We start from the raw sequence: 21838 nt of genomic DNA on the forward strand, positions 1-21838 counted from the left end.
TTTATTTATCCTGATTTCAAACCATTTAAGCTTTTAAGATTGGGGTCATAAATTCAGTATTATCTGTAGTACTTAGGACCTCACCAGGTTTACTATTTCATTCAGTCTTTTAGTTCATTCTCTTATATCTCTCTGTTCATGCCCACTTTTGCAGCACGTTAACTTATGCCTTGTGCTTATTCCAGAAAGCAGAAATGTCTTATTGTGACATAAGGACCACAATGTCTGTGAAACTGTTTTAATTCAAATGGGAAGATTTGAGACACAACAGTGTGAAACTGTGTTAAACTAGTTCTCGGAACTCTGTCACTTATTAGCTGTTTGACCTTACGCAGTTGACTAAATTTCTCTGAGCCTCCTTTTGATCGTGTATAAAATGGGAATGCCTATATGCCTGCCCCTTCTGCATCTCTTGTTTTATACTCAAGGACAAGATATGAGTAGTGGCTTTGAAGCAGAAATATCTGGAAACAACCTAAATGACCATCAATAGGACAATGGTGAAAGAAATTCTGATTCAACCCTCCTGGGGGATATTAGGCAGCAGTTACAAAGAGTGAACTAGATCGACCTGAGTTATAAGAATGTTTTCCCTGACATATTATGAAGTGAGAAAAATATCATAAAGTCTCATTTGTTTTTAAAAAATTAGTATATATGTAGTCATAATAAGAAGAGTAGTTAACTTCACATAAAATGGTTACTGTGTGCCAAGCGCTGCTCTAAGCAGTTCATATATAAACTCACTTAGTCCTTGCAATAACCCAATGCAATTGTACTGTTGTGATCTTCACTTTAATAGATGAGAAAACTCAGGTGAGATCATACATGGGGTGAGTAGTAGAGTTTGAACCAAAACTTTGACTCTCTAGATCCAGAATCTATGTTCTTCATTCTCTGTTTGCCTATCAATCTATCAACTCCCCATCATCTGTCTGCCTATCTTTCCATCCACCATTCACCCATCCAGCTATTGTCTATCTATCTGAGATCTGAAAGGTTATATACTTTTGGAGAAGTGACAAGGGACACTTTCACTTTTTATCCTACACAACACTTTCACTTCTATAAACCTGTGTATTGTTTGCCATTCCACAGTCAAGTTTAGAAGTACAGTACTGGGGAGATCTGATATACAGCTGCAGTGATTATAAAGGAAAAGCTTTACAGCAAGTGGTCCTTAAGTGGGCACTGAAAGCAATGTCAATAATTTACTTTGGGTGGGGCCTTAAATATGAATATTGTTTGTATCTTTGAGATGGGGGGGTGGGTACGACACTTTTCCTTTTAATTGCAACACCTTTTTATTTCAATAGCACCTACGTAATGCATTGTCTCCTATGAGCACTCAAAAGTTTTGTTTCCTGACCAAAAGGAGACTATATGTGAAGGATTTCTGTTAGAGCAGGACTATAATTTGCAGGTATGTAGAAGGGCAAAGTTAAATTGAAATTAAATAAATGATTCTGGACAATTAACCAGTGCTTTATCCAACTTGATTAAACAGCCACAGATAAGAATAAAGGTTTCTTTTGCCCTCACTGGCTTCCCTGGTGGCTCAGCTGGTAAAGAATCTGCCTGCAACAGGGAAGACCTGGGTTCCATCCCCGGGTTGGGAAAATCTCCTGCAGAAGGGAATGGCTACCCACTCCAGTATTCTGGCCTGGAGAATTCCATGGACTATATAGTCTATGGGATCACCAAGAATCAGACACGACTGAATGACTTTCACTTTGCCCTCACAAACTCTCACACCAATCCTCATTATTTACCTCATATTTTACTCGAGTTTGGTGTTTACATTTTCTTCTTAAAATATTTCTTGGACCTGGATTTCTAAGCTTTGGAGCTCAGATTTAATTTCCACTTGACTTGAGGTTTCGTGTTAGGAAGATTGCCACAACAAACATTCCATTCTTGGACTCTCGTGCATTACATCACCAAAAACATTTGTATTCGCTTATTATTTTGATTATTGCAGGATGAGTATGAGGTTGCTAGAATGTATTCAGTGAGCTTTTATTCCTTGCTTCTGTGCCTTTTAGTATCTTTTTATCAGAGACTTTGAGTTTGTTTATACAACTGGCTGATACTTCCTGAGTGCAAGATATCTCAGTAGCCTTTTAAACATATTTAAATGTATTTCTAAACTTTCATTCACTTACATAAGCATGAATGTAGAACTTCGGAATGAAGAATTTAAAAAATGATTTTTTTCCTCTCAAGCTGAAGATTCACTAACTTAAAAAATAATACATTTGGGGACTTCCCTGGTGGTCCAGTGGCTAAGACTCCAAGCTCCCAATGCAGGGGCCGGGTTTGATGCCTGGTCAGGGAACTAGATCCCACGTACTGCAACTAAATATCCCCAAAGCCACAACTAAGACCTGGTGCGGCCAAATAAATAAATAAAAAAAATAATAATAATAATAATACATCTTAAGATGCAGTATTTATTTGTAATCCTATATTGGAACTCTGAGTGCAAGTGGCACATAGGGAGTGACCCACAAAATATCTTTGAAAAAGTATAATTGATTTTTCATAAAGATCTTCAATTTAATAATTGATATGTTATTTCACAAATATAAGAAAGAGATATCCAGATGGAGATACTGAGGATCACAGAGGCACCCAGATCCAGGAATAAAACAATATGAAAAGCACTAGATTTCTCACACTCAATTCTCATCACTGAATTTTAACTTCCTTTAAGATAAATGCTTTTATTATTAATAAAATGTTTAATGACAGTATTTACTAAATGAATAAAGTATAGGATGACCCATTAAAACAGAATATTCAGCCTCACATTGTGTTATTCTAGAAGCATTTTAAATCCATTAAATCATTTTCTATGGTACACTGTACAATCTCACTTCTCTACTTTCCCCTTCCATATAGAATATGGTCCCATCTCTGTCTACCAGAGCCCCACCTACACTTTAAGGCCCATGTTCTCTATCAAACTTAATACTCTATCAAACAGAAATACTCCATATTTTTAGTCATTTGTTCAGACCTTTACCAAAAACTTATTCTGACGAGACTTCTATACATGCTCATTTCTCTTTCCCAGATAGCTGGACCCAAATCCTGAGCTTTTAAAATATTTTTTAATTCTAATCCTTACTTCCACAAAATTCCACGATGGCAGGGATTTATACTTTTCATCTTTGAATAACTTAAAGGAATACGTTATACTTACTTAGAGGTAGTCAGTTATGCTTACTCAACGGATAGTAGGCACCCAACAATACTCAACATAAACAAGTTACGCTAACAAATTAAGTTCCATAATCAGCAGTTACCAAAGTTATAAGATCAGCATAATCACCAAATCCATAGATGCAGCAGAAACTGCATCTATCAGCAGTCAATTATATAAGATATATTCACAATATTGAGAGACAGAAAAAAATCTGATATTATAGAAACTAATACACAAATAATTGACTGAATTTTCACTATATACTGTGATCTTCTACTACATAGATAAATAATATTCCTTTCAGAACAATATAAAACATTTTTGTGCTTGGTTGACTTGCTTAAAAACCTCATTGGGGAAAATGTTTGTATCACTGAAAAGAAAATCCTATTTTGCAAAATTATATTAAGTTTTTTAGATTGATAACAGCTTCAGGAGAGAAAGAGGAGAGTAGAGAAAGAGAAGGAAAGAAAGAAAACATATCTTTGATACCTCAGTATATTGGGCAGGAGTAACTTAAAAGAAAAATGAGAAACCTTTAATCTTTATTAATGCTTCCCAACGTTAGTGTGGTGCTTCTATGTACTTATATGCAAGTTTTATGTAGCAATTGATAATATTTCTTTTTGGATTCCTTAAATAATTCTTCTCCTCCTCCTTCTTCATTATTTTCTTTTGCAACATGAGAAGTTTACATGAAAACTAACCAATAACTTAGTTGGCTTAGAAATACTATGAAGACAGCAAGAGGGAGGGACATTGCCAGACTCTATAACATTAAAAGTTTACCCCTAGGAGTAGAGTTTGGCTATCAGAAAACTCTTGGTATTGTGCTTAGCTTCTCTGACTTGTAGGTTCAGCTGCAGTGAGTGTTGTGTTGTGCTGAATATTTGTCTGGCATAAGGCATTGCCTTAGATAAGCCTCTTAACCCAAGCTGGGTTTAAAACAAAACTACTTAAAAACTGATGAGTTAAAAAAAAAAAACTGATGAGTAACATAAGAAGGAGGAAGGGAGGAAAAGAGAGAAGGGAAGGAGGAAAGAGAAGACAAAAAAGAAAGAAGGAAAGGAAAGCAGGAAGGGAAGAAGTGGGGAAGGAAGGGAGGAAGACAGGAGGGAAAAAAGCCTGTTTAGGACAATGGTAGCTGTTAAAGGCAGATAGATTGAGACTGGTAATGTACAAAACAAAAACGGCATCTAAGCAAACATATCAATGTGAATATGAGAGTCTTTATTTTTACATTTCTTAATTTGCAAATTCTAGAGAAGACATAAGAAGTTTGAACTTGGGGGCTTTAACATCTAAACAATTCTCAGTCTAATGTCATATTTTAATTGAAAAACCTTGGCCCAAGAAAGCTTATAATATATGTATGTCATTATTAATATACATTCAACCAGAACACTTGTTTTCCTTTTTCCAGACACCTTTTCATTTTTTCCTAATCCTAAAGATTTTGACTGGATTTGTCTAGCTGCTAGCAAAATTCAGGAGCAAAACCTTGATTTAAGTATATATAAAGTGACTAATTTGAGTATATAAATTTTAAGAAATAAAAAAAGGATTTTTTCATATTATCAATAACATTCACACATCTATATTACATAGTTAAAACAATATAATCAAAAGCCTAATTAGAATCACATGTTGTAATCCTTTCATATTTTTTGATTTCTGTGTTTAGATAGGTTACATCAACATCAGGTGAACTAAACCTTTTATTTATCATTCATAAAGTAGTTTGCAAACTTTTTTTTATACACATAGAGTAAAACATCCAAGAGAAACAGGAAGTAGCCCTTCACAACTTTGTTTATCCAAACTTGATAAGATGTTAAAAGTACCAGTTTATAAACACTGGAAAGCAGAGCTGGAGAGTGAGGGAATTAGAGGTTAATAAAAGGGTACAAACTTTCAGCTATAAAATGAATAAAGGTCTGAAAATTTAATGTGTAACATGGTGACTATAGTTTATAAGACTGTATTGAATAACTGAAATTTGTTAATAGAGTAGAACTCAATGGAATTTCCCTGGAGGTCCAGTGGTTGGGACTCCAAGCTTCCACTGTGGGGGGCATGGGTTCGATCCTGGTTCAGGGAACTGGGGTCCTGCATGCCACTTGGCACAGCCAAAAGAGAGACAGTAGAACTTAAATATTTTCCTCAAAATATATATAAATAAATGCATAGGTGATGGATGTATTAATTGACTGGAGGAATCCCCTCACAGTGTATGCCTGTATCAAATCATCATGATGTGCATTTTAAATATCTAACAATTTTATTTGTCATTTATATCTCAACAGAGCTAAAAAAACAAAACCAAAAAACACTAGACAAGAAACCTCACCTATAGTATTATCGATGGTTTTCATGTTCATTTAAAAAATTCCAGGTAGTTATTTAACTTATGTAGGGCTGCCCATGTTTGACTTCTAGAGATTAACTCTGAAAGACCATTGATACATAGATAGATACACACAAAAGAAAATAATAATTAGTAAAATTCATTTCTAAATGAAAAAAAGTTTTTAAACTGTGTCATAACTTTTTTGTGAAATATAAAAACTTTGCTCCTTAATACAAAATCTTGGTTTTTGGGGATATAGAACATAAAAACAATTAAAAAGCCTATTGCTATGGGTTAATCACTTGAAGCAGAAGCTATAAAATCTGAGTTGGTATCCGAGGTGTCCCATTTATCAGCTGGATCAGTGTGCCAATGACTCAGCTGCCTCCTTGGTAAAATGGGATTAATGATATTATTTCATGACATTATTCTAAGGATCAAACAAAATTATGAACTAAGAAGTGCTTTGTAAGTTACAGGGCATTAAAACAAATTTAAGATGTTTTTAAGTAATAATTTTATCTAGTTGAGAAATTATTATTTATGCAACATATCTTTCCTAACAGTGAGTTTGATATCTAGGCATGGGTACCACTGTGAAATCATACATTTACCAATAGGAAGTAGAATGTCTTTCTGGCCACCTCTCAGACAGATTAACAAACTGTAAGAAAAGGATCCACAGTTTGAGCCATGCTATATTAGGTGGACAGTGTAATCACTAGGACAACTCTGAATACAAAGGAAGTGGAAACATGAGTCTGAAGAGGGGAACTATCAAAGGTACTCTTTATCAAGAGTGAAACTTTGAAATCCATCTATTTAAGATTAATCACTATTCTTTTAGTTAAGCTGTTGTCATCTCTAACTTTCCCTAAGTAGAAAATAATCTACACTTCCAACTAAGTTATTCATGGTCCAATTTGTTCTCAGAATACTATAATAGGCTTTGTGAAGATAAGTTTTATAATAGGGATTTAACATAGTGAGAAGCCAAGACACAGAGGCCTTCAAACACAAAGAGTATATATGTGTATAAACTGCTCAGTCCCCTCCCCCTCTGCTTCCACTCTTCCTGGTTTATTCTCCGGAAAGGACATTCACCCCTACTTAAAATCTTATTTTTACAAAGGATTCAGATGAAATGGCATCTCAGTTTAGCTACCGTAGAGTTGCTCTGGAGCCATTTCAACATCACTGGAAAATGGGGGAAACTTTGAGCAAAGTACCACTGGAAGGAGGAATGTTCCTAGGATAAAATCTTCTCTCTTGGCAGTTTTGTCTTGCTTGATGACCACATTTACATAATGAGTTCACAGGCTAGAACTCTCAAAGAGTACTCTACTTTCTTGGAGAAAATAAAATATTCAGGGTGGCATCTGGGAGAAAAAATAAAAAAATGAAGGAGGAGAAGAAAAAGAAGGAAAAAAAATCATTGATGATTTACACATTTTATATTTATTTCCCAAGCTTCTGATATCTTAAACTATTGAAAATACATAAAATTAATTCTAAGACACTATACATTTATAAATTTGTTCTTTTTTCCTCTTTGACTCTAAAGATCTAACTTTCCCTATTTATAATTTTTACCTCATTTGTATCCAAATGAGTATATCAGGTAGTTGTTTTACAAAGTACCAAGGTACTTGAAGTGAAAAACAAGCTTATCTTCTTTCAGATGGTGACTGTTTCTTTTTAAGGTTCCATATTTTCACATTTTAAACATTTCAAGACACAAGCTCATGAAGTGTAATATTTAAAATACTTGAGAAAGTAAGAGAAAATACCTGAAACTCTTTATCTATTATGTATTTTAATAACTAGCTTTTCTTTTCCCTAGTTTTACATCCCTACTACTTATTTTGTTGTAAGTGAGGCTATCTTATTTGTATATTTGTAACAAAGTTCATAAAAGGATGAAGATGTGTGGTTCATTATTTATATTCAAATTTTTTTGATTAAAAAATCTTAAAAATCATGTAAGAATTACACAACCAATAAACATTTTAAACTTTTTTAAGCTAAGAAAAAATTTTAATTGTTTTTTTAATGTGTTTTTAATGATTTCTAGCACTCACACCTCCTTACTTGCTTTCCAAACTGTTTATACTGTCCCCAATAACACTCAGTGGAAAGCTGTCATTCCTGGCTAAATCCTTACTTAGGGTGGATGCTATGCCTCCGTGAGACAGGGTCAGGGGGTCAAAATCGATTTTGGAGGCCACCTGGAGAGTCCAGGCCATGAACTGACTCAAAAAATTTATATCAGAGCCGGAATAGTCCACCTCCCAGGGTCAGATCTGGCCTGACACTCCAACCGCAGGCTGGGGCATGCTAGACCGAGCTCAGAGAGAGGCTAGAGTTGTTGACCCTGCTAGCTGACCTCTTCAAACTTCAGGAGAATTTTTTTGGCAGTTACCACGGTGACTGGGTACTCTAAAAGCTTATCCTTCTTACTGAAAGAAGGAAAAAAAAATTAGGAAAAAAATATGTTAAAACCTACCTTGCAGAGATGCCTATCACAAGTTTTTTTTTTTTTTTTTTTCCAAAGGGAAAAAACTGAAGTTCTAAATTGTCTATGACTTTAATTTCCACTGTTGTCCTAAAGAAATTGGAACTTGTAAGGTCTTTCAAAACCAAATTTCACATTTGTAACAGATACTGTTTTTTTTTTTAAACCAATAACTGAAAACAATTTGAATAATGTATTAAAATACTTTTTAAACAACATAATTTACTTGGAAATTCTATTATCTCTCTGCTTTTCTTTGAGACTAATCAGCTTTTAAATAAGATCCACCATAAATGCTAATTTAGTTGGGGAAAAACACTGTAACTAAATATTCATTTTTGTGTCAAAAACACACTCAATTTTTTTTTCTGACAGAAAAATGTCCATTTTTGCTTGACTTGAAATAGTAAAATTAAGAGAAAAGCAAATGACCATTATTCTATATTTAAAAATTTTTTTTAACTAATGACTTAATAAAATAATGTTTACATTAAAAACAATGTCATGAAAATACTCTAATATAACACAAGAACACTAGGAGGAAAAATTCAAAGTGTACTTTCTTTTAGATCAATTTGAAACTAAAAAAAAAAACAAAAGCTATAGAATATTCTTCTATGTTAATACCAAATGCTACCTTGTCCTAAATTTCTACAGTGATAGAAAGACTTATAAATTAAAATTTAATTCCCATTGGGTAAACCTACACACATTATAAAACTCTGCTAGTTGATTTTTGGTGACAGATTATAATACAAAATACTTTTAAACGGCTCCTATATACATCTTGAAATTAGATGAGAATCATAATACTTTAGAAATATATTATTTAATTATAATAATACTTGCTTTTTAAAAATGCCTGTGTGGTATATAAGGACTTTTTGTAAAGTGAAATCATGGACTCTTAGTGTTGCTACTGTTCTGGCCTCCTTCTGGTCCTCCTTTAATTTTCTCATCTGCCTCTTACACGACCCAGGTCCTGGAAGTCTTGAAAGGTTTTTCTCCAGCGTGTGTGTGTGTGTGTGTGTGTGTGTGTGTGTGAACATAAGCACACACAAACGATTAAGCATTGGTGAGGGGAGGGTGGTTTTGCATTTTAAAAAGCACTGGCTATGTAACAAAACAATGTCTTTGGTCTCGATATCATTTCTCATCTTGACTGTAAGCCAAGAAAGAAAAAAAATGATGAATTACAGAAATGTAGTAACTGACACTCCAAAAATGAATACTGAAATTTCAGAGGAATGCTTTAACCTAATCTGGAATGTTCATTTTGCTGTGACCTATTTTCACTGCTTTGTAATCACCACTAAATTCCTAGAACGGAATGGACATAAAACCAAGTATCTGTTAATTAATCTCAATTAAAAACAAAAAAACATATAATTCAGAATATAATTTCCTTTGGGTTCAAAACATCCAGTGAAAGGAAAGATTGGAGACATATTTTGAGAGGATTTTGCCATGTGATCCAATTGCACTTTGTTAAAACACAGGTCTTTCAATTAGATAGTGTGGTTCTTGCCATTGCAAAGTTGCAATGAGGTTGGTGAGTCACTACAACTGTGGTGCCAGCTCATTCTCTATGATGAACTCAGGCTGTCCTTCCCAGCCGGGAATTCTTGGCAAGCTTCGTTAAAGACCCGGAGGCTGGCAAAGCATGAAGAACTATCAAACAGGAAATGAGGTCCTCCTCAGGTTTTGAAAAGAGATGATAGAAGTCTTAAAGTGAGGCAGGCCAGACCAGAATCTCCTAAACCACAAGCCTTATCTTGAGTGAAACATTATTTCTAAGCTGGATCTGAAAAGGAAAAGAAGTTCAAGTATGAGACAATGGTTCATTTGTATGTAAGAAAACAGTGCCAAGTCTCTTAGTTTGGTTTCCTCAAGTCAAAGTTAGGACCTCTCCCAGGGAAAAAAACAAAAATCACTTATCAGTATTCTGCATAAATTTCTACTAAAAGGACAATGAAATAAATAGATATTTAGAAGATTCATAAACATGGGTCTTCTCTTATGTTGAAAATTGGTTGGTTCTAGAACTACAGAATTCAGGGACTGGGAGGGATTTAAGAGATCATCTGGTCCTATCTCTTTACTCAGATTCCGCTCCGCACTTCTAGCTTAGTGGATTCTCCACTATAATGTGTGATCGCTTCACTGGGTAGAAAGGGTGTTAAAACACCATGCCTGTAGACCTATTCAGAGCCTTGGTGACAGTTATTCTAGAACCATGGTATAAAATGATTGTAAAACTCCTTCAAGTTACACTTCCAGGGAACAACTTTAATTCCATAAAATCAGGTAGGAAACAATACAATAATGTGTGCTGTAGGAAGCTTAAAAATTTTCAGGAACTTAGATAACAAGGGTAGGCTGTTAATATTATTTCTTCAGCTAATTGTTTTTATTGATTTGTTATGGCTAACAGGCACTGATTGATTTTCTTTTAATCAGTATGGAGTCTTCACTCTGCCAGGTTTATAATTAAATACTGAGAAGAAGGGCTCTTGGTGTTAGTCTAAGTTTCCAGTGGTATGAAGGTCTGTCCAAATAACCATGAGCTATGTAAGATTTGATGGCTGCCAGTGTAGAAAGGGCTTAATGTGGTTTTTCTTTAATATTTCTCTAATTAGCTTTAGCTTTAACTTGTTTCTATTAGGATCAGTGGATCTTAAAAATGAAGTAAAAGGAAGCCCCTAGAAAAATATGGAATTCATTGCTCATACCCCAAACTGCCATTTGTCAACTGCATTCAACTATAACATTTATTTTCTATATCATGTATTTTCAGTGCAATCATCAAAGTTCCCTTCTAACTTGTCATGGTGTTTGGGAGAAGACCATGATTGAATCCTGAGAATCTGGTTCAAGGCTCCAGAGGGGAAAAAAGAGTAAAGGATAAGAATTTGAGGGGAGGAGGAAAAGTACTAGGTATGCTGAGGGATTTTAATATGGAAAGAGGCTGGTGTTTAGGAAGATGCTGCTGCTGCTGCTGCTAAGTCGCTTCAGTCGAGTCCGACTCTGTGCAACCCCATAGATGGCAGCCCACCAGGCTGCACTGTCCCTGGGATTCTCCAGGCAAGAACACTGGAGTGGGTTGCCATTTCCTTCTCCAATGATTGAAAGTGAAAAGTGAAAGTGAAGTCGCTCAGTCGTGTCTGACTCTTAGCGACCTCATGGACAGCCCACCAGGCTCCTCCCTCCATGGGATTTTCCAGGCAAGAGTACTGGAGTGGGGTGCCATTGCCTTCTCCGGTTTAGGAAGATAGGTATGTGTGATTAAGAGGTGAAGGCAGCAAGAGTCAGGTAGTCCCTTAACTGCCATCTAGAATTTCAAAGAAATGCTATATCTTTTCCATAGATTCTAATGGGTGTTGGTTAAGGGAGGAATTTGGGGTTCTAATTACTTGTTAAAGTTTTGGAGGTGGTGGTGGTTGGGGGACGGGAATGAAAAACAACTCTGAGGTTGAGGGTCAGAAGAGTGTTTGCTTGGCTAGTCAAGGCTCCTGATGAAGTTCAGCTACCTATCCTACAGTTATGTGTGTGAGTCTATCTATCGTTCTGTTTCTCAGAAACACTTCAGTCGTCTCCCCTTTTCCCAGAAGTAGACTTCACCCAAAGGAGAAAGAGCTGTTAAGGGAAACTCCTTTGCAGAAGGAAACTTTTCTATATACACACATTTTTTTCTTTTTGGAATCGAGGATGAGAAGCCAGCCAAGAAAGTCAGTGGGGAATTGTGAGATTAAAGAGTGAGAACTTCCCACCTGGTTCTGAGCTCTAGCCCCAGGATCAGCCAGGCTGTGCTCCAGAAACAATGTGGACGATGCAAGAGCTGATTGCCTTCCCCAGTTTCTTGACCTGTCTTGAGACTTTGCCAGGGCTGTTCCCTCAGTCCAGGTGGGCAGAGCACTCCTGTCTAAAACATCATGGAAAGGATATAGCACTTCTTTGAAATTCTAGATGGCATTTAAGGACTACATGACCCATTGCCTTCACCTCTTAATCACACATAACTGTCTTCCCAAACACCAGCCTCCTTTCCTATAACAATCCACTGCACTGCTCCTAGAAGGGCATAGTCTAGGGCTGCTGCTACTGCTAAGTCGATTCAGTTGTGTCCAACTCTGTGGGACCCCATAGATGGCAGCCCACCAGGCTCCCCCGTCCCTGGGATTCTCTAGGCAAGAACACTGGAGTGGGTTGCCATTTCCTTCTCCAATGCATGAAAGTGAAAAGGGAAAGTGAAGTCACTCAGTCGTGTCCAATTCTTCGAGACCCCATGGACTGCAGCCTACCGGGCTCCTCTGCCCATGGGATTTTCCAGTCAAGAGTACTGGAGTGGGGTGCCATTGCTTTCTCCGAAGTCTAGGGCAGGGGTCCCCAACCTCTAGAATCTAATTAAATGCCTGATGATTTGAGGTGGAGCTGATGTAATAATAATAGAAATAATGTGCATGATAAACGTGTTTGAATCATCCTGAAACATCCCCACCCCCACCAACCCCAACCGACCAGGTCCATGGAAAAATTGTCTTTCACGGAAGTCGGTCCCTGGTGGCAAAAAGGTTGGGGAGTGCTAGCTAAGGCAACTTGGCCAGTGCCTTCCTTCTGCTGAGACAGGACCACTAGAAAAGGGGCTCACTCTTTTGGCATCCTTCAAAGGCTCCTTAGGAAATTGTTGAAGACAGAAATTTTGAAATTGAATTGTCAAGACTGAGAAAAGAGGGGTGAGGCACCGGCAGCTGCTCCCAAGCAGCTGCCCCAGCTGCTCCTGCCTTGAGAAAGGCCAGCCTCTTGGGCACCACACCCACTAGTCCCAGAAGGAGGCAAGAAGAGGGGCATGAATTGAAGGGGTCAAGTTTAGAGAGAGGGCCCTGGCTCTGAGTGTTGGAGAGACATCCATAGCCACAAACGCCAAGGAAAAGGTGAGCAAAACAAATAAACAGCTATCACTCAGTCCCAGGTTGCTGAAATGACTTGTAGGCCCAAGAACACACATTGTGTGTGCATGTATGTGTGTGTGTGTGTGTGTGAGAGAGAGAGAGAGAGAGAAAGATGAGGCCATTTTGTGAGGGACCTGGGGGAAAGGGGAGAGCTCTGTAGGAGAAGGAACCAGTTTTCTCTCCTGGATCCCCATGACTTGTATGCTGGAGTGACTGTGGTCACATTAACCCTCATTTCCCTTCTTCTGCCTGCCCGGGGCCACGTCGAAATGAGAGGCAGCACACACGACAATGCCCTCCCACCACCAGCTTTCTCATCCCCAAACTCAAATGCCTGCGAGTGAAACGTCACCAAAAGTTATTGCCAGCGACAAATTGGGGCTGACAAATTGTCGATAATCGCGCCTTCAACGTGCAAGATGACTTGCAGGCAATAAAAAAGCAGACGCACCAAGAGGTGGGCAGGGGGCGCGCGGGTCGCAGCCGGGTCCGCGGTTCCCAGGTGGCGCCCTGCCCCAGCCCGGCGCCACCCCAGCCCTTCAGCCGGGGACCGCGCGCGGTGCAGGACCGCCGGGCTCCCACTCGCCCGCTGGAGCTCTGGTTCTCTTTCAGCAGTCTGAATCAACACAGACCGCAGGAGGAGCTTCTCTCCACCCTCTCCGCCGATTAACCCTTTTGGGCGCGCGTGTCTATGGTCTCAAGCGCCCTTGATTTACAGTCACGTTACCCGAGTTTTCTTTTGTTTGAAATCCTGGGCCCGCAAGACTTTGGCATGTGTTGGACGTCTAGTTACTTCTGCATGCCTGTCTGTATCCTGCGACAGAGAAAATGATTAGGAATTGAGGTTCAAGAGAAATAATATTTTTACCTGTGGATGCATTGGAAGGTGTGCACGTTAAATCGTTTCAGAATTTAAGATAAATCTGAAAAAGCTCTTTCAAAGTGTTTGCAAGTTAGTGCCTCCACCCACCCACACACATCGTCACTCGTTCTCCCACCCCCACCCACACACACACACACACACACACACACACACACACACACACGCCAGATTCACTAGAGTGCCCTTTGATTTGTTTTTTACATTTTGGATTCACTTGTGTTTCAAATTTAAGAGTAACTTCAAACATACACATCGATCTAAACATGAATTCTCTATGTAAGATATGATTTCTTATGTGATTTATCTGTAAACTTAAGGCTTCAGTTTCCATTATCAATCACAGCCCACCTAGGTGGCTGATTTAGCTATTAAAATTTGAGTTCACAGTTGAAGCCACTGTTCCACTTTCTCCAAGTTGAATTCTGATTTCTGCAAGTAAATACCACACAGTATTTGAATTTAGGGTCTTGTTAAACTGAAGGCGTTTCCCATTTCCTTGAGCTGTATAAATGAACTGCATTGTCACATAATCGATAGGAAAAACTCAGCTGTCACAGATCCTAAGCAATTCCTTGCCACAGAAATAACACGATCTGGCATTTGTGAGTTTGAAAAATATGCTGTTTGGATGACATGAGACCAGAACTACCTAGACGGTTTAAATGTCATGGTCTCTATGATTGGCTATGGATGGACCTGCTGAGATATTTCAAATAGGCTTCTCTCCTGGTTAGAGACCAGGTGCTCCTTTTTTTCTTCTGTTATCCAGTAGTATAAAAACATTGGGATCTGGGATTCAAAGCTATTTCTAACCTCATCTAAGTTTGTCTGCTCTCATAGAGTTTATGAGAGAATTTTAAATCAGGCATTTTCCTCCCTGAGCCAATGAGCAATTCAGATGTGGATTTTGGAGTCGAAATCTGAAACTAAATGTTCAACAACTTCAACACCCATCCTTTGAAGTCCTACATCATTCCATCAATGTGATCAGGATTTCTGCAGTATATAAATCTTTCGGCTCAAAAGTAACTGAATGGCATCTGATCATAAGTAGCAGGAACCCATAATCTCTCTTTTTCTGCCTCAAAGTTGCTGTCTCTAGTTGCATTTTTGGCTTTCTCTCTACAATCTGCCATGTACAAATGCTGCCATATCATATAAGAACATGAAGAAGATGTAATCTTTATCTATATTTTCTCCTCTTTTATCTTAGATAAAGTACTTTCAACTCAATGACTTCTTTCACCACTGGCAGTGTTTTTAAAGTGGTACTGGGTGGACCTACTGTGGAATCTACGCCACTCAATAGATTAAATTATGTGATTAAAAGGTTAATTTATCTCACAAGAACCTTGCTAAAAAGCCTCATGACCTTGACATACTATTTGCATACCATTCTGTACTTGGAATCCTTTACACACCAAAGGTGAAAGGTAATTTCATTCATAGATTTGCTCTGTCAATGAAATGATGTATTAAATAGTACAGCTACACTTAGCCTACCTAGACCCACTTCTACAAAGCAAAGTACTAGATCAGACAGTAGCAAGCTAGGTTAGACAAATTCAGTTTATAAATTCAAAGCATGAAGGCATAAAATTTGTCTTTTCTAAAACTAAAGCTATTGGAATCTGCATTTCCCACATCTACCACGGCTAAGATCTTTGCAGTAAACTAAGAAACACCACCTCTAATTAGTTCATTTGTCATCAGAGAACCACTGCATCAAGCCAGGTATTTTGCTCCTATTCAACTCTAGAAGAAAATGGGACAACGTGGGCTATTATAAAAAGCTCAGCATTCAGTGCCAAAATTTCAAATTGGCTTCATTTTACAAGTTCTCAGAAACCCCCAACTCATTCAGACTATGTCTTGGCAAACTTGTTCCAGCCCCAAACAGGACTGTTAACACAGTAGAGTTTATCCATTATCATAGTTCACAGGCTTCTCCATAGCTGCAAGTTGACATTTGGAACCTGTGACATGCAGACGGGATGAAAATCCATCCAGCAACCAAGTCCCTTATTTCCGAAGTAACTGCCACGGGTAAGTGGGGGCAAGGCCAGAGAAGGGCGGGGAGCGGGGAAGAAATAGGCACAAAATAACTAGGCTGGGAGTAACTGAGTTCTGATCAAGGACATTCAGGTAACTGATGAAACAAGATCTCTTCTTGGATTCTTGCTCAGTGTGTCAATTTATCTTACTCACGATTATGAGAAATGACTGATCCCATCCCAGACTATTTAGAAATGTGGTGCATTAAATCATCTTGTCCTTGATTCTTGAGACATAAATCACATGAGGTCAGTATCACAAATTTGAGAATTTGCCTGAATTCTTTAATCACACAGTGCACAGATATGACACACTGGATACAGATGTACTGGACAACATCATTGTATCTATGGCTCTGAAATTTTTAAGTTGTTCATTTTTGTCTCTATAATTTCATACACACCCCCTCCACCCCCACCACCACACAGAAAATATTTCTTTCCTTTACTGTCTACAATCTAAATTTAAGAGCACACAAATCATGAGCTGGAGGTAACAGATCTATTTATGAAATACTTCTCTTTTCCTACCCAGGCATCCACCCCAAGGGACTGAGTGATGCATGGTGCTACTCAACTAGGTCTGAGAGAAAAGGCGGGGGTTGAAGAGCATCTTCACCGTTGCAGTACTCTGGCTGCATCTGTTTTCTCAGGCAGTTCCCTGAACTCACTCTAAGCTCAATTTTACAAACACACTATCTGGGTCTCCACTTATCTGTTAAAATGGTTCAGGGTGTGTGCCAGGAGTATTGTGCCACCATAGCTGGCACATTTGTCTCTTCTGTCTAATGTCAGTCATTACACAAAGCATTCTAAAAAGCTCATTTTCAACTCTGAAAAATATACTCTTACTACAGAAGTCATTATATTAGCATAACAAGCACAAAGTTCCAAGTGGTAATTTGGTTATAGATCTCAAATCCTTCCTCTTCCATTAGATTGGTGTTGAGGTATGAGGTTGCCCTGTGGCCACTAGGATCTGAGTCAGTGGATCCCCTGCTGGAGGGAGGTTCTTCTGACCTGAACCGTTTGTCCTGAGGAACTCAAAGTGAAGTAAAAGTTTCAAGTGTCAGCTGCCCTGGTTGGGACATTTCTTACAGATGCCTCCATCTTTTTTTACCTTCCTCTTTCCATACACTTCTTTCCTTGACCACCAAAAAAATGTCTTAAATGATATTCTTCCGCAGGTGTCTCACTGGACATGGGCAGATACCGGTCCTGCTCTCACAAGCAATACGAGCACTGTTCGGTCCTTTTGTTGGGGGCGGGGTTTGGGAAACCTGACCTCAGTCTGCCCTGCCAATTGTGGCCTTGTAGATTAGCTGAGACTCTGCTGAGGCCCGGATGGCTGCGGTGGTGGCAAGGGTCAGCAAGGTTGAGATGTATTCAGATGTTAATTTACACCTGAAAAGGCTGAATGCAGTTACCCACATGGGGGGTGACTGGAGTTTCTCATGAATGCTGGCCTTAAGTGCTTCCTTGGGAAACGTGAAAGTTGAAATGGAGGGGAAAGTCATCCAGAAGTTATGGGAGCAGGGAGAAGGGTGGGGAGTAGGGACAGTCTTGATGAATTAAAGGTAATTTATTTAGCCACCAGGCAATGGCACCCCACTCCAGTACTCTTGCCTGGAAAATCCCATGGATGGAGGAGCCTGGTAGGCTGCAGTCCATGGGGTCGCCAAGAGTCGGACACGACTGAGCAACTTCACTTTCACTTTTCACTTTCATGCATTGGAGAAGGAAATGGCAACCCACTCCAGTGTTCTTGCCTGGAGACTCCCGGGGACGGCAGAGCCTGGTGGGCTGCCGTCTATGGGGTCGCACAGACTCGGACACAACTGAAGCGACTTAGCAGCAGTATAACTCTATGTTCAACTTTTCCTTTTTAGCATAGTTTTAAGGTACAAGGGGGCAGGTGGTAATTTCCTGTTTACTAAATATTTGGAGATTGTCTATCAAATCCAGAAACACTGATATGGAAGGAAGGATGAGAGAGTAGCCTTGTCTCTCTTCTGTCATCAGGATGGGTGTCCTTGTTTTGCTGTCTTTCTGTTTAACAACTGCTACCTACCTTTCTTAGTGGAATTCCAAAGTACTTCATGAGTACTTTGAAAAAAGAAAAACCAACTACATTCCAATACTGCCTTTAACCTCAAACATAGTAAAGGGTTCATTCAGACCCCAGGACCACACTGAAGCATTAATTAGGCTGATGAAATCCATCGAAATGTATGAATTCAGCATAATCAAGTTTCTACCGCAGACTATCGTTAAGGAATACGTGAGCAGCTGGGAGAATAGAAAGTACTGTTAGAGTTAAGTCATGCATGTAATTGAGTATATTTAACATAACCATTTTAATGATCAGTGATTAAAAGTGCATCTTACTTAAATGGTATATCCTCTGCAATTTGTTCATATCAACTTGATAATATTCTCAAAAGGAAAAAATAGGGATACACATTTCTAAACAAGATCTTTTTTGAGTTTGGGGGGGGGAAGCAGGAAAGTGAACTGGAAAAAAAAAGTGGGTTTTGCATGCAAACAGAGACAAGGGTGTGATATAAATTAATCACTGTTTTGGGTATCTTCTGTGCTCAGTTCAAAGTAATAGGAATATATTCAGGTGAGTTTTTTCATCCCTCCAGAAGAATGTAATTTCTTCTTTCTCTGTCTGACAAGATTTTTTTTAAGAGCCAGAGAGAGGGGTCTGCTCAAATCCTGATGATTTTAAAAGCTTTTCTTAGGAACCTGAGAAGTTCACCTTTCCAATCCCACTTCCCACCTTTGGGGTTGGCTGATCTTAGTGGAACTCACCTCCGTGAAGATGGCATTGGGAAGGAGAGAGATGACCCTGGATGTGGTCATCTAGGGCCACAGACAGGAGAAGCTCTCAGGGAAATGAGCTGTTCAAATCAGCTAGTGGCCTGAGTCTAAACTCCGTGTGCTTGGAGGCAGACTCTGCTCTGCTGTGGTCACTCAGACCTGGCCAGATAAATGAAGTCATTGTGGAGTCACTCGCAAGCCAGCCCAACTCTTTTTGTAGTAGTTTCTCAGCTTTTGCTCTCAAAACACGCAAATCACTGATTACCTGGGAAAAAAGAGCTGGATCTAAATCTACAGCTAGAAGTGGGCACATCCCACAACATCTACACATCTACGAAGGCACTATAAAAGTGAGGGTTTAAGAGAGTGGATGCAGTTGTCCCAGCTCCCAAAAGTTGCCTCACAGGACTTTTTTCCTCCCTTCACCCCTGCCCCCACTCCCATAAAGAGGTCAGTCTATTCTCCCACTCAAAATAGGGTTTGAAGAGTGGCACATCTTGAATGTCTAGGAGTTGTACCTCAACTTTTTACAAACCTGAACCAGGAGAAAGGGAGACACAGGCACATAAAACTATGCTGGGGCAAACGATCTGCTTGCTATAAACAAACCAAAAATATATTAAGGGGAAATTTATTTGAAATCCTTTCACCCAGTAGCATGTCTTCCTTGGCTTGGAGGGACAGCTTTTGAGAAATCAGGGCTCTCAGGGAGCTCTCTCGCACCCAATGTATAGTCTATAAATATCGTGGAAGAGTCATGCCAGGGGTAGTCCGTGCAAGAGAATCTGGAGTCTTGAAAGCATCTTTTTCTTCTGGCTATGGTGGCACTTAAATGATAATGTGGGCAATGGAGCTAGGAGATTTATATCTTTTGGAAAGTAGGGCGAGCCAGATGGTAATAGCGTCATTAACACACAAACTTGGGATGTGCAAGTGAAGCTTGAAATTGGGAAAGAGATCGGGAGAACAAAGGGGGCTGCTGTTGAAAGGCTACCCCTCTTCTGCCGGCCAAAGCTAAGAGCCTCATGGTACTGGGGTCTGCTCCTGCCCAGAGCTGATAATAAACGACAGCTTTCCTCCTCCCCTGTTGAGACTTAGAAAGCACCGAGAAAACTTTTGCAATAGGCAAATGTGGCACTTATTTATGTGTAACCCTTTGTAGTCTGAAATGGCAGGAATGGGCCTTTAATTCAACTGCAACTCCCACCCTCCACCCCCTACCCTAGTTTGATAAGCTCTTGCAACTGTTGACATTTATTTTATGGAATCAAAGTGCCGCTTGTTGCACGTTTCAGACAAAAGTTCATTTTCCTCCCCTTATATAAACACTCAAAGTAAATATTAAAGGCTGAACAGGCACTACCTTTTTCATTTTGGTGATGGGGGATGGTGTGAAGGTGTTGGTGGCAGGTTAAACTACAGTTTTACTTTTGGAAAGCTTTAATGTTTAAGCTAAACTCCCACTTGCTCAAAGAGATATAACTCAGAGAGAATACAGAGAACATACTAAGACAAGATTAACAATGCCATTAATAATAATAATGCATGTCTATAATAAACACCCACACGAACATCTGTAAACAGGCAGGGCAGTTTGTAACAAAATTAATGACTTCGTTAACATATATATGATATATATATATATATAGTATACATATAAAAGCAGCAAAGGTAACGGCCATTAAGTATTGAATAGCTTGAGTGATGCCTGTTAGCGACTCAAAGTTGACAACGTCTAAACCAAAATCGAACGTTTTTCTTTTTTTTTTTTCTTCTTAAAAAAAAAAATACTGGAGCTCTTTAAAAGCCCGAAGGACTTACCCTCAAGGCATTATTCCGAGAAAAACTGAGACTGGCCGTTCGTCACAGGCAATTGTGAAGGGTTTCAAAGGGCCGATCAAACGATCGCCAGAGTAATCTACATTCAAGTCCGGATGGTGGTGTTACGGCACACACCTGCGGGGTGTTTGCTGTCCGTGCCCCTCGCCGAGCTACAAATCATCATTAAAGCGAGCTGCTTAAGCTTCTTCCCAGTTTCTAGACAAGAGTTACTTGGGACAGTTCACTTTGATATTGCTACAACTCGCAATTGACAACCACGCTATTTTGGAGCTCAAACCCGAGCCCACACCCTAGTTAGCGCGCGGCAAAGTAAGGAGGGTGATGCGGTGCGGGTAAGGGGGGGTGTGTGTGAGCACATTGTAAAAGTCTGTTTCTCCAATTTCCTGAGCAGGCTTGCCACAAAAATGTATAGGAAACCAGGTGAGAAGCGCCTGAAACCTGCCTCGAGTTTTCGACTGAGGGTCTTCCAAAACTTCACTATCTTTGCCACAACTTTTAAACGACTCAGAGAAGAGACAAATCTCAAAACCTCAGTTTCTCTCCTTTCCTCTCTGACATACACACGACTCGGGCCAGCACACTCTCTTGAGTGAAAGATAACATTATGTTTCTCGATCAGGACCGGGTATCTACTTTGAAACTTTCACTTTTGATTCATTCGTTTGGAATTATATCCTCCCTTTCTTTGCGACCCTGCCCTCTCTTGCCATCACCTTGAGGTAGAGAGAGAGAGAAAAAAAAAAATTCTAGAGTTGGGTAAAAAGAAAGGGACGTGGGGGTCGGACAGTTGGAGCACGGGAAAAAGCAGGAAGGTCGGTTTCTGTCTGCTGCCTGCCTGGCTGTCTGCGAGCTCTGCAATCCGTGTGCGCACCATTTGGGGCGTGGGGAATAACCGGTTGCCGGTGATGCCAAAAAATGAACCAAGACTCGGAGCGAATGTATCAATAGACCAATTTTCTGCTCCCACCGCGAGCTTTTTCATTTCAACCCTGAGAGGAGGCGTCTGCGCTGCGCAAGACGCAACAGCACGGTAGCGTCGCGAAAAAGAGGGCGCTAGACACGGGAGGCGCAAATATGGAAATTAACTCATTAGGAAGGGGTGTGGTTACTGCGAAGCCCCCTCCTCCATCCCTTCCTTTTCTCCCTTGCTGCCACCGTCCCGGCTTGCTAAATATGAGATTACAAACAAACAAATAAAGCAGAAGCTG

At 39.4% G+C, this 21838-nt stretch overlaps 1 long non-coding RNA gene across 1 annotated transcript in view; it reads right to left on the reverse strand.

The window, feature by feature from the left end:
- Positions 1 to 4420: 4420 nt before the first annotated feature.
- The window catches only part of LOC100849009 (uncharacterized), a 45045-nt gene continuing 27627 nt past the window's right edge, over positions 4421 to 21838 (reverse strand). Inside the window, exons 3-5 of the long non-coding RNA XR_233352.2 lie at positions 13753 to 13839; positions 11847 to 11998; positions 4421 to 9880 (exon numbers count right to left, since the gene is read on the reverse strand). This is a non-coding gene — a long non-coding RNA (uncharacterized lncRNA). The remainder of the gene's footprint in view (positions 9881 to 11846; positions 11999 to 13752; positions 13840 to 21838) is intronic.

The sequence above is a fragment of the Bos taurus genome, chromosome 1, assembly GCF_002263795.3.
Source record: "Bos taurus isolate L1 Dominette 01449 registration number 42190680 breed Hereford chromosome 1, ARS-UCD2.0, whole genome shotgun sequence".
Taxonomy (NCBI): domain Eukaryota; kingdom Metazoa; phylum Chordata; class Mammalia; order Artiodactyla; family Bovidae; genus Bos; species Bos taurus.